Source organism: Bradysia coprophila, unplaced genomic scaffold (genome assembly GCF_014529535.1).
Source record: "Bradysia coprophila strain Holo2 unplaced genomic scaffold, BU_Bcop_v1 contig_358, whole genome shotgun sequence".
Classification (NCBI taxonomy): domain Eukaryota; kingdom Metazoa; phylum Arthropoda; class Insecta; order Diptera; family Sciaridae; genus Bradysia; species Bradysia coprophila.
This window is the reverse complement of record NW_023503616.1, coordinates 6,425,638-6,440,584: the sequence shown is the minus strand read 5'-3', so window position 1 is coordinate 6,440,584 and position 14,947 is coordinate 6,425,638. Positions and strand designations below refer to the sequence as shown.

General features: G+C 32.3%; 1 long non-coding RNA gene across 1 annotated transcript; it reads right to left on the bottom strand.

The window, feature by feature from the left end:
* Positions 1-428: 428 nt before the first annotated feature.
* On the bottom strand, positions 429-14,663 carry LOC119081240. The gene is made up of 3 exons (XR_005088468.1): positions 14,648-14,663; positions 3,119-3,124; positions 429-570 (listed from the first exon to the last, which is right to left on the bottom strand). It is a non-coding gene; the product is annotated as an uncharacterized LOC119081240 (long non-coding RNA).
* Positions 14,664-14,947: the final 284 nt, after the last annotated feature.

The window sequence follows — 14,947 nt, the reverse complement described above, 5'->3', positions numbered from 1 at the left end:
AAGCACACTTTCAAATACAATTTCGTATTATGATGTGAAGAATGTGCATAGTAGTCGAGTGAGGTACTTAGTTCTTTGTGTTTATTAAGGACTTAGTGGTGTGATTTTTCTTTGTGTGTGCAATAAGTTACAATTTATTCGTTTTTCTACTTCTGCGGGTTAAATTTGCTGTAGAGAAATCGTTTCACCTAAAGAATTCATTAAAAAAGACATTGCAACCTCTTCACCAGACGGCAGATAATGTCATCTCATACTGAAAGAGAAACAAATGGTTAAAATGTGTAGGCTTTGTTATTTGTACATCTGTTATCGACAACGACGTCAAAAATTAATAAATAAGACTTCGTGCTAATGTTATTTTATGTAGCAAAATGTATGTTGAAAAAAAAGCGAAGTCAAAAAATTTGTACAGTCGGAGAAAAATAGATTTCGGGATTTTAAGAGACATCATCGTTTTTCTGTATTCTCTCATTTCGCATGATATTTCAAATGGCAATTGAGAGAATTATAGAAATGATGATATCTCTAAAAAAACCCGAAATCTACATTTCTCCGACTGTAAGCAAACATCTTTCGAAACTTTCAACAAATGAAGTACCAGATTTTAAGAGACAATGAGTTTTCTAAGATTTTTTTTCTTCAAAAAACCGATTTGAAAAACATAAAACGACAATAATGATGACAACAAATGTATTAAAACAAATTGTGTTAAAGATTTGCATCAACCTGACCGAAGTACTCATATTGCCGTCTGTGAAAGGTTAAACAGCATATGGACAATGTACCGATTATATGTGTAAATCCTAATGTTCTGTTCACAGCCGACCCTAATTAACGTTGCTAAGCTGTTCAGTATATTATTGCAACAATGCAGCAGTGCTGACAAAGCAAACGCAAAAAGTACAATTTAAAATTTATCAATTACATTTCAATTTATGGAGAAAAAATGAGTTCGAACAATATACGATCTTTAAAACATTCCAGTCATAAATCTTATGACATTCCTTAACAAATAACAATAATTATTTGAAATCTTCCATTTTAATTAAATACCTCAAAAACCTCACCCAAACAGCTAAAGACCTAATACATCATCTATACATTTCTTCCCAAGAATAACCATCCTACATGCTGGCACTCTATATATATATATACGTATACAATGTATCAAATCTTTCGTCGATATATTTGCTGCAGCACAGATTAATTAAAATTGTTTTTCATTTAAGTTGAATGCTTCAGAATGTCATTTTATTTATCAAGTAATGGTTTGAGTCAAACCGTTGACTTACGTTGTTCGCTGTTGTTCTGCAGCAAATAGTTTAGGTTGAAATATTTAGTTTTTTGTATCGGGCTTCATATGACAATAAATCACTGCCTTGCAAATAAACTGAGCCATATGTCATGATGATTTTTCGTCCCGAATATGTTACCGGATGAGATTAGAATTTAATATGAAGTATATCCATTATATGCTATATATTTGACTCAATGTCAAATTTCTCCTTAAATAAATGTAAACACTTTAAATTCACACTCAAGACCACCTCGTTATGAATATGACCATTTTACCATTTTAAATTTAGGTACAGGTTCTCTTGAGTCCACTTTGACAGACCTGGTCAGTTTTAATTTAGATACAAGCGAAAACTAAATGAATCATAAGACTAATCCAATCATTAGAATGTCCTTCTGAAGTAGTCATATGTTGCCAGTGATCAAATTCATTTCATTTCACTCCAACTCAGTCAGTCAATTCTAGCACATTTGAAATGGTTTAGTTCCTTATGCTTTGAATAATCACTGGAGTATTTACTTGAACACACATACAATGTGCTTTCATTGCAAAACATAAAACATTTTACAATTTTCTCCCACAAAGATTCATTTAATTAAACTAATGGAACGAACTAACATGTCAATTTGAATCGTACATGTCTGGAGTCGCATGTGAAAGGATTTATATATTTTTTTGCTATATATAGTCGCAAATAAGCCTATTTCTCGAATAAGGTTTTTCGATTAAATGTGCCACAACGATGTGCTCGCTTCCATACCAATTTCTATAATAAAACTTGTTTGTTGTTGCTTAAATATTAAAAATCGTGCTTAATCAAACAAATTTCTATATAAAAAACCAATGTTCTGTCGATAGAATAAAAAACACATTAAAATGAACGCTTGAGACTCCCTCCATTTACCCCATTCCCGGTTACACAAAAAAATACATCCCATTTTTCCGTACTGATGCAAATCAAAGTTATGAAATCCGTCAAATAAATTCAAAAACACGCATCACGCACACAACCGCTTTTTTTTAAATGCACGATTCCCAAAGTGAAATGGGAAAAATGAGCAATGTTTTATATATTCAACTTTCAGATGTATGAATGTTGGTATACAATACAACATGGAAAAATCACTTTTTTCGATCTGCTTTTTTTATGTCAAATCCATGCGTGGAAAATGTTTCATAAAAACATGATTCTGTGTAAAATGAGGGTAGCTTTTTATGTTGTCGTTGTCTGTGTCCACATAACAGAATTTTTTTTCTACATTTCAAGCAATTAAGTGACATTAAAAATTACAAAAAACAATCGCACTCGAAGCTGGAACTAAATAATTGATTTACCGTGCCACCCTCGCATGGGGATGATTTTTTATTCGTTCTTGTTCAATGTTCATGTTAAAGCTGTAATTGTGGCTACTAAGGAAAGAATATCTAAATCAGATTAAAGCTGACATATTCAGCTGAGCAATTTTATTTTCAATTTTATATTTTAATTTTTATTATCCAACGCCGAATGTTTGTATTAAAGCTTGCAGAGGCTTTTTATTTTATTTTATTTTTCCTCTACGGGGAGGAAAATAGGGTTTTTTCTTAAATTATCCAGAATTTTTGTCACCTAGCAGCATATAAATTTGGATACGTATCGAGATACGTATCTATCTTGTGCAATTGATTTCAGGTTTAGACGCATGTACCTCTTGCTCCGCCTGTGCAACAACAAATCGAAATGGCTTAAATTCAATCCACGACTGATGCGTAAATAACTATTCCTGCTTGAGCTAAGAGATTGTATAATTTGAACGTAATATTAAGCTCCATCAAATACACATAATACTCCTTATCATCATCTAAGTAAAAGAAAATTTTTGTTCAGCTTCGAATACGCAATACGCTTTTGTCTCAACAAAAACAAACGAATTTATTTTTATGAATTTCATAAGAATTATTGTTTAATGAAACCAACATTGACAGTCCAAAGTATATAAAGAGAGGAGAAAAAAAAACTCAGAACGAGATTGAAAACAAAATAAGAAATAAAAAAAAAATTAAAATCTTGAACAATAAATTAACGAACCACTTAAAAAATAAATTAAAAAGCCGATGGTATGGAATGAAGATGGTATTTTCTGTTCCAAGAGGGTTGCATGAATGGAAGAAGATATAGAGATGGATAACTCTTATTTTTTTTACTTCTGAAATTTTATTACAAACTAGACCGGATGTTATGCTAAATTCTTAAAACTTTCATTTTAAAATTCTTTTTTTTATTATTGCTTTGCCGTTGAGGAGTAACTTGATGGATAAATTTTGAAATTGGAAACGTTGAATAATTGTGGTTAACGAATGAGGAAATAATTATTTTTGATTAGTAAAAGTTTTTCACCGAAGAATTGATTGGGGTGACAAAATTTCGTTTTCGTCCCAAGGTCGGATAATGACTTATTCTCAAAATGGCACTACTGAACAGTTATTTGTTAAAAAAAGTTAAGAATTTCATTTCAAGGGGCCAACGTATTATAGCGAGTGCCACAAGTAACTAGAGAAAATGAAATTTCCTATTCTTTCCGAGGTTAAAACATAATTTTTAACATCAAAGGCAACAATTAACCTGGCGATGTATAAAATTGAAATCTCAAAAGACCAAAAAAAAACGTACGAAAGACACTCATGTTCTCATAAATGAAAACTGCAACAAATTGTCTCTCCATTTTGTCTGTTGAATAGAATTTTTATGACTAAACTCCTACGTCTCAATATTTTCTTCAATCATCAATGCCAACAGAAGCTACTAGTTCAGCTGTGCATGCAGCTTGAACATATTGGCACGTATGCTTCTGTTGTCCATAATGCCTCTATTTCAACACAATGAATATCCAGCCATACTTTTTAAATTTATCCAATTCATTTCCAATTGTCCGTAAATACCCTATTCGATCAATATGCCTAATCACATGATATCCCGAGGCGATTTTTCCGTTCCACTAAGGCAACCAAGTAATACTGCTAATATCCCCGTCATTCCTCCAAAGATTAGTTGGTATTGTTAGAAAAGAGGGGATTATTTATGACAAAATTAGGGATTTTTCAATATACGGGGTAGAAGTCGTTCTATAAGCATCCGAAGTACGATTTTTTTACATTCTGTTCGATGAAACTATAAAGTTGACGAATTTAACACTTTTCTAAATATAATATGCGACAGAAATTCCGAAATTAAATCCGAAATTAATTTAAAATAAAAATCATCAACTACTACACCATCATCAATCTATCCTAATCCGTGATACGAGACTATAGTGTCTATAATGTCACCCGCTGAGCGTTATATCGTTGGCCGCAAGGGACCGATTTCAAATGCACTTTTTTATAATTCGCATTATGCGAGACTTGATAAGGGTAGGTTTTTACGGTACCTTTGTGTTGCATTTGTCTAAAAATAGAAGGGTGTTTGTTTAAATTTATTTTCGCCTTTGATGTAAACGATGATTGCTATATTAGGTTATCTGGTTATCGAAGGAGTTGCAAATTTTAATTAAAGATTTTTTTCAGGAAAATCGACCAAATTTATAGTCAACATCTCATATGCAACACTATAAACCGAAATGCAATTTGTTTCAAATATTTGTCGAAATTTATGAATATTATCATCTACCCCACCCTCTATTATGATGAAATACAATACAGTTGCAACCAACTATAATGTGCTACTAAATAGGCGTAATAGAAAATATGGCATTGTGTGGCATTGCGACAAAAAATAAATGACCATTTGTTCAGACAAAACGATACAAATAATGGATTGTAATGGTGATATGGCAACGGTTTTTGTTCTTTATTATTTCATTATACGAGGGACGTAGATCTCGTAGTTTTGTGTTATAATTTGTAGCGATTTTTAGCATCCATATTGAAGGTCATAAGATCAATGCAGATGCAGACTATGACTATGATTGAGACTACAGTATGTAATATTGATATACTTTCGAAATGGTTTCCAGTACTAAAATAATGTGTCAGGGCATTTAAATCTACAATTTCCCATTAAAAAATCGTTCCACTAATTTTCTTCTCTGCAGTCATTAAATTTTCATTCGCTAAACCATTTTTAATCAAAAGGAGCAACACCTGACTCTTAACCTATTTACGTTTCAATTTTTCAAAAATGACTTCTGTTTACTAACAAAAAATGAACAGTGAAAATAAACGTTTGCACAAAACACCAGCAAATAATCGGTCTTGTCATTCTCCTTTCTCGTTTCGGCTGTAAATATATATTGATATGAATGTTCAATGTTCAACAAAAATAAAACTATTATTCATAGAAGTGTACATAGCCAGGATTATAAATTACACCAGCCAGCGTTTGTGTAAGGGGAAGTATAGTTTCAAACACATTTTTTTTTGAATGTCATAAAATAATACATTGCGATCGGGTATGCGTTATAGCAAACCACGGCGATGACTCGGTTAAAATATAACTTTGTTATAAGAAACTTTAATTTATCACTGGTGACCTTTGCCTTGATTTCCTTAATTCCCATGAATAATGGAACAATGTACGTCTGACGTCTAGTCACATTTTAAAGTATATTTTATGTGCTTACTCAATGCTTTAATAGGTAACAATGGTAAAATAGTTGTTATCTTTAAAGCCAGCATAACACAATTGTTGCCACCTCTTTTTATACCTTGAATTTCATTAAATTTTAATTCTAAAGTACAGAGAAATTTGTGATAAAGAACTACCTTTGCGATTATTCTCCAGTCAAATATTGGAGGTAGCTTTGCTATTATAGTTTTTGTTTGGCCTCACCCCATCTTAGTTTGCGGTAAAAGAAGGTATGCGAACAATTTCTTATATTTCGAAGCGATTTAGTAGATAACATAACTTTGTATTGGAACATACGTGACACATTTCAGAGCACTGCATCACTGTACATTTTCAATTACTGACCTAACCAGCCAGAACACCAAAGATTTTCAACATCTTACACTTTAAGCACAGTCATTGCAAACTACATAAAGATCGAACATTCTAATTTTTCTATTGATAATTGATCTCTAAACTGATATGTCTGACTTGTCTGACTGCGACACTCTTCACAATACAAAAGTCAACAAATATGAAAACGGAAAAGGGTGCGCAGTATTGTCCCATTGTCACGTAAGGGCGCACTTTAATCATTTTTCTTGCATTTGTTATTCAATTTTGAATTGATTTGAAGTCCTTTTCAGATGGAGTTTTATGTGCGTAGGTTCAATGGATCAAACAGAACATCGTCAATTTTTATCTCTTTTTTTATTTTCATTGAGACGTCGTACTTATCGTTGTGGCTCAGAAATGTACACACATTACAAATGAATATATACAATGCGTAAAGGCTGTGGAATACAAGGGCCCAAAAAATCGTTGAATGGGCTTATTCATATATAGGTGGAAGAGAAATCTTCGTTTTTTTTCTAACTTTATTTTTTGAATGAACGAAGAGGTTTTTTGTTTACAGCGGATGAGTGCCCACCCATCGTGTGTCTTGTGCAGAACGATGAGATGAGATAAATGTAAAAAGTGTTGAGTATGACGATGCAGTTTTGTTTTAAGTGTAAAATTTAAAAAAAAAATGATGTTTATAATCGTTGTAGTGTCATAAGTACCATTTTCATTGTTAGCAATCAACTGTGTGCCGTACCCAACGAATATTCTAAAGTACAATTATGTGTGACGACGACGCAGCAGGAATGAAGAGGCACGCTAAATATGATGTAGACTATTCTGTGTGCCAGATTCGGAATTTTATTTTTATAACAACACCAAACATCAAATCTCCGGATTTGATATGCACTTTTATGTTTTATCTTTGAAGTCCACATTTCTATCAAGGTGGAATAAAACAAAAACAAAAATAAAAAATTCTTCTGATATTTTTATGAATGAACCATAAGGTAACTTGAATGTTAATAAAAATATTCGAAAAAAACGATACGAATAATTACAACCAACGTAAACTAAACATGAATGAAAGAATTAAATTAAATGCTTCATTTTATTTACTGCAGCTTCACCTTTAACTTGATTGATGAATGAATTTAATGATGTACCTCACCGTACACGTACATCGTACAAGTAAAAAGACGCTTGCAGACATTTCAAAATTTAATTCATAAAATTGCTAGAGGCGCGTTTTAATTTTTTTGTTCATTCGTTTCAGACTTTTTTTTTCTTCTTCTTATACAACCATAAAGAGTTGGGTGCGCTTGGGTTACGTATTTATTGCTAATTTGGAATGGAAAAGCCTTTTTTGTCGAAGATAAACTTCTTATAAACTAGCTATTCGGGTACGCAAGCAACAATAAAACTTAGTTTTATTATTTACTCGTTTAGGTCTCAAGCAAAAGGGAAGTCCATTTGCCTGACTATCTCTTTCAGTAAGAAAAGAAATAAGACGTCGAATAAAAATTTTTGCACACCTGTTTCACTGAATGACACAATATCGAAAAATCCATGAAAATATTCAAAGCCCACACATCACTACGCAATTTCAAATTTCTGCTGTTCATAACACTAACATTATCGAATTTCACGGATTTTTTTTTAAATATACGATCCTGACTACGGCTCTCATATCGAGGAGATATATAAATTGCAAACATTTATCTCACTGAGCTCTTGTATCTCGTAATGAAGTTCCATTGCATTTACAAAGTGCCAGTGGTTATTACAATTCTTGCAAAAAATGAAAATGAAAAAAAAAATCTTAAAAAATAAATTAAAAAAGAAAATTAATCGAATACGGACAGACACTTCATCAAAATTGGTTAACGCCTTTCAAACCATAAAACCAGTAGCAGACATGAACATTAAAATGAAACATCTCTTTAGGTATGATAATCATAGTGTTTAAGATGCGAGAATGAAATATCTACTCATTCAATTATATTTATAATAATATAATATCTCGGTTTTTTATTTTAAAATTTTAAATTATATTTTGTTTTATTCTCTGCTGACACGATATTTTCATTTTTTTTTAATGCAGTTTGCTTGCTCATAATCATTGTCGCAGAAAACACACTATAGACTCGACAGAGTTTGGAAATAAATTTTGCAAATGTAAATAATGTCAATGTTTTTAGTTACCAGTGAAACGATACGCCTTCTAGTAATTTTTAAAAACAAAAACAACTTGAGAAACTGAGGTTTCCAAAATGTGATACTTTTCTACTTTTTGTCGGCAATTTTATTCAACAAAATTAATGCTAGGACATAAGATATTTATTTTAAATGCGACAAAAAAGACTGCTCACAATTATGGCGCAGCCGGTAAAACATCGATCTTTTCTCAAAAATTAAAAACTACAGTAAATAAATATCATCGATCTTCTTCTTCCCTAATGTTCCCAAAATACAAGCAGCGTTACCACGTTGAATTGCGATGGAAATTCTTTGCAGAAGGTATTCTTTTGATTTTACCTCACCCGTTGCCTTTTTCATTAAAGAGCCCAATTTATCAATAAATTTCTTCGTTTCCGGACCCATGCAACCTAAAGTCTCGAAAGCAAGTGGGGTTAGCAAATAGTTTTGTTTCAAAGAAACGTAATGGTTATGCTTACAAAATTAATTATTTATTTCGGCAGTTTATGTAAATATATGGAATTATTGACAATAGGTCAATAGTGCGTATAGTCAAATAAAGACTAATTGCACAAAGTGCGAATAGTCAAATAAAGACACAAAGCGCCATTAGTCTTTATTTGAATATTCGCACAAAGTGCGATTAGTCTTTATTTCACTATTCGCACTTTTCAAATAAACAGATAAGATTCGTATGATGTAGTTAGATTGATTTAAATCAATTAAATGTAACCGTTGATGTTTCGTGTCCTCTTCTTCAAATACTTTTTGAAAGGAAGCATCACGCTCCACTACAAATACTTTGTAAAATGAAGCAACACTCTCTTCTACAAACACTTTGTAAAAGAAAGCAACATTCTACTTTGCAAACACTTTTTTTTTTTTTTAAATTCATTTATTTTATCATTCCTTTATTATAATGTGGGGAATACTATAAGCATATGCGAAACAATCATAAATTAATCTTACAGATAAATACAAATACATTTTCATCGAAAACTTGGTCTAAGAAATTTTAGTTCAGCGATTAGAAATCAAATCTTTGTCTAAGCGTTAGGCTATATCACAGAGTCAGATAAATAAATAAGTTCAAATTGCACATCTCAATTCAAGTAAAAGTAAGGCGATATCACATTATAATCACTGGCACCTTTCATTACTTCGATCTTCAACTTAGACCTGAAAGTTTTTATACACTTCAAACTTCGAAGGTTATTACAGAGGCTGTTGTATTCATGCGTGGCTTGTTTCAAGATTGGATGATAGTCGGGGCATCTTAAGTTGTCCGCATAGCGAGTATGATGGGAATGAACATCGCGATTGTGTCGAATTGTGAAATTGTGCTTAGTTAGTCCATTCACGATCTTGTGGAGTTGAGCGACCCTTTCGACGACAGCAAGTTTTTCAACAGGTAGAAAACTCATTGAGTAAAGATACGTTGACCGCGTCAGATGTGGTAAACGATACAGCGCCTTAATGCAACGATTCTGTAGTCTCTGCAGCCGATTCAATTTTGCTTTGGATCCGGCACTATATATCGGCAGCATATATGCAATGTGGCTCTGTACATACGCGAAGTAAAGTTGTTTTCGCTTTTCAATAGGGACATATTTGCCTCTTTTCCACATCAGTGGGATAAACGGACGTATCATTTTCATCACATGATCGATGTGCTGCTTAAATGACAGATTTTCGTCCAGAACTAGGCCGAGATATTTAAAAGTTCTGACTCGTTTGATGTAATCGTCATTTATTTTGATGTTGAAGTCTGGAAGATGCCTCGATTTTCCAAAAGTCATGTAGCACGTTTTACCGACATTCATCGTCAGGACGTTGTAAAAGGAAGTAACACTATCTTCTGCAAACACTTTGTAAAAGGAAGCAATCACTAAAAGGAAGCAGCACTCTTCCTTGCAAAAACTTGTAAAAGTCACTCTCATCCACAAACTTTTGGTAAAATCCTTCTCTTTCCTCTACAAACACTTTGTAAAAGGAAGCAATCACTATCCTGTTCAAACACTTTCTAAAATTGTTTGTAGGATAGGACGATGCTACCTTTTACAATATGTCAATACGAAACATCAGTTGCATTTTCATGTTTTAAGTCAATGCTTCATAAATAGCATAATAAAAAACTTGTCAGTCTAGTGAAAAAGTGCGAATAGTCAAGAAAAGACTAATCACACTCTGTGCGAATATGTGGAGCCAGTGGAAAGATAGAGAATTCCACCAAAATATATGGAGTGAGTGACAATATATACATAGAGTTTGACCAAATTATATGGAGCCAGTGACAATATAAAGAATTCGATATAAAGAATGTATAGACTTTACCTATAGAGTTTTACCAAAATATATATAGTGAGTAACAATATGAATAATCTGACCTATATATATATGTATATATAGTCAGTGCCAATATAGAGAGTTTGACTAAAATATGTGGAGCCAGTGACAAAATCGGATCAAAATATGTGTGGACTTAGTGACAATAAGAAGAAATCGACCAAATGTATTGGAGTCAGTGGAAATAAAGAGAACTCCTCCAAAAAGAGTCAGTGACAATATGAAGAATTCGACCAACATATATGGAGTCAGTGACAATAAAGAGAGTTTGATAAAATATATGGAACTATTGACAAAATCTGATTAAAATAAGTGGTTTTCGTAACAATACAAGTAATCCCGGCAAAATTTATATGGACAATATAGAGAATTTGACCAAAATATATGAAGTCAGTAGCAATTGGCAATATAGAAAGTTTGACAATACGAAGAATCCGACCAAAATATATATGTGGTCAGTGTCAATAGGAACAATTCGACCAAATGTAACAGAGTCAGAAGAAATTTGGACGATTCCACTAAAATTTATAGAGTCAGCGATGACAATATTAAAAATTCAACCATAATGGAGTTATATGGAGTCAGTGCCAATCAGTGCCTATATTCGCGCAAATATTTTCTCAAAATTTCATGATTTTCTCAAATTTTCGTGAATTTTCGCGAAAAGTTTTTTGTGGAAATTTGGGAAAATGACGAAATTTTTAGAAAATTTATGAAAATATTTTCGCGAATTTAGGCTTTGGTGGTAATTCAGAGAATCTGACCAAAATATATACAGTGAGTGACCAAAACAGCGTGAGTGACCGAAATGAGTCAGTGAATGAGAGAATGAAATTAGGACTACTAAATGGTGTATAATTGTGTAGAGAGATGGATATTGCGTTGAAATGCTTTTTATCCTTCTACCTCAAAACTAATGTGTGTGAATAAGGAATAAGGAAAACATTCATCCCCTAATACCATGATGTGAAACTCTATGCACGTCAGAGTATCATCAAATTATTGCATTTAAAATTGTTCGTGAAGCTGATTATACTCTATATATATAAACCTCAGTTCAGTTCAGATCCATCCGTACACACTCCACAACGTTTTATTTTCAATGATAAATCACGTAATTCAAAAAATACAAAATCACCGTGGTAAAATTTTTGAATTTTCACAGCTGATTTGATTCCAAACATTGACGATATATATATATACGTAACGTATACACATTATGAACATTTTTGTGACAAAATTATAATAAAATAAACAAACTCCTCCATTACATTTGTACAATCATGTAGACCATCCCCGGTGTATTTATAAGCATCAGCAATAACACAACACCAGTGTTTGTTTTTGTACTTTTGTCAATATTGATTTAGTAATATCCATAATAACAAAATAACAAAAAAAAAAGTTATTTGTATTAAGTATATATACACGAAATACAATGAATTACATCCGAAAAAGGATTAATCTTTTACAGACTGAACACAGTCACACATCCAGGCAAACGTGATATGAGATATTTTACAGTGAATTTTGGTTCGCGTATTCTTTCACCAAAAATTTCGAGCAGTTTTTTCTTAGAGAAAGTCAAATCAATTAAGCGATCAATTCTTAGTAAGTGCTCTTTGTAAACAGGGCCTTCCGTGTAGAAGCGAAATTACAATTAATGGTTTAAGATTTAAGGTTCGTCATATAGGCCACGCGAGTTTTAGAGGTTTTTTTTAAAGACATCTGAGGAACAGAGTATCAACTTGCTAAGCTCATGTTTGGTAAAATATTCACTGTTAGTCAAGAGTAAGGTTCACTTTCAAAGGACTGCATATTTTTCGATAACAGTCGAATCAACATAATTTGTCCTTGCAACAATGCTTTCGATGGATTTTCATGTCTGCTTATCAATGTTGCTAGTTTGACGAAAAGAACAAATTTACTAAATCACTTTTTCAACATATCAATACTTACACAATATTACTACGCAACGTTTTGACATGTTATCCCTTATAGAGTTTGATGCAAAAGAATTGAGGGTTGATAATGGTGGCAAGAAATATGTCACATCGAAGGCAAAAAAAAAATTAAATTTAAAAACTTTTCTTATACGAAGACGAGAGACCACAAGTGAAAAACATAATGCTCTTCCAACCACAAATACGCCGTCAACATATGTTGTATGAAGCATAGGAATTTTTTTAGGGGATTATACACCCCATTTTTTCATAACTTTGATCGGCATGACGAGAGCGTGTAGTGGTTGATATTGTTTTTAATTTAAACGACCATTTTTAATGGAGAAAATCAATAAGCGATTAATAAGCGTTCTTCGAACTAGCTGTAAAAGATAGATTGAATCTTAACACCTTTAGCTGAATCACGAAACCTTCAAGGCAGCAAACGAAAACTCTGAGCAAACTCACTTTTTTATATAGTTTTATAGCTGTCACGTCCGTAATAATGCTGTTAGTAATGATACCACCACACCACATAACTTGGATATTATCTGTAATACCGTGATTAATAAACCATAGCTTGATATAGTATTTCAAGCGTATACCTAGCCTAACCTTGTTACATTTTATTCGACAAAACAGTTTGTGATGATTCCTTCGATGCATTAAAACCCATTTTTTATATCACAAAATCAACAGAATCTTGCACTATCCGTCGTGTATTGATTTAACACAATAATATCACCCAAACAAAATACAATTCTATTTCGTATAAATGCTGCTGCATGCATGTATATAACGCTCACGAAAAAAAAACTTTAGTACGTACATCCCTTCATTTCATTTGCACCATTCATTGATTTTGCTTCATACACAATTTTTCTTTAACGCTATGAAATAAGAAGCAAAAAAAAACTGAAAAACGTGACCTGACTACAAAAACGAGTAACATTCGATTTTCTATGAGCCAGGGTTGATTTTCCATTTCCACTACAGCATTATGGCTATGTAATATTTCTATATATAAGAATGGATGTAACTCAACTATTTTGTAATTTATGTTTTTGTTGTGATATTAATCTTGATACATTGAAATATATTGCTATAGGTATATAAATGATCCGGACGAAAACTTTTGTTGCTTCCTTGTGTCTAGGTGTAAAAAAAATAGATCAATATTAACATTCTCTCCACCATCAACAGAAAAATTATGAACTCAACCACATTTTTAAAAGTATAAATTGTTGAAGAAAAAATGATGTCTTGAGGAGCACAACGGAATTTTACATAAAGAGTAATTCTGGCTGACTTCAAGTGTGACTTTGAAATTGGTTTTTAGTGGTGCCTTTACGTTACGACAGACAGTTCCTCAAGAATTCTCAAGAAGTAAATATTTTTTAAACTTCCAATACTCTAAATGTAGGAGACACCTATCCCTTAAAATTTGCAGTACTCTGCCACGGTGAGCTTGAAAAAAGTCTAAATAAAAAAGTCGTTGCATATGGCAGAAATTTACCAAGCTCGTTCTAATCACTATTTTTTGTGCGCTAATGTGGTTGTAAAGCCTCCCATCAACTACATGCATGCATTAACAGTTTAAAACCCCATTGGTGTCACAGTATTTGACAAAATGTTTTAGGCATTTGAGAATTTCCACTGAGAATTTGCTCAATCGTAAACTGGCAAGCAATAGTAATGGATATAATCAAACATATTTAACGTATTGTACAAAAATATACGCAAATCCGAAGAAAATAGAGTAAAAAAATTACTTTCTTGATCAATTTAATAACATTTTTAGTAGGACCAATTATTGGTGGCTCAGCTCTAATTGCATGGTCTATGCAGTTCGGATAATAGCAAATGAGGTGTCGTTGTAAAGGTAAGACGTGAGGCTATCAAGTGGTGAATGTGGCATCAAAATATATTGACTTTCACAAGTCAAAAACTTTCAGTAGGGTTGACACTATTTTCAAATTGACTTTTCTCAAAAAAGTACCGTTAATTTTTTTTGCTAATAATTGATATAAACTCGTCGCATGGTCCTAAATAATTATCCATAAAAAAATTTCATATGCAACGACTTTTTTATTTAGACTTTTTTCAAGCTCACCGTGCTGCAAGACTTAAGTGGTTTAGAGGGTCACGATTGTGAATTATTTACTGGTGGTATATAGTTCCCGAAAATTTCTGTTAAACATGAAATTCATTAAGAAACTGATGATACCCCTTACCGCT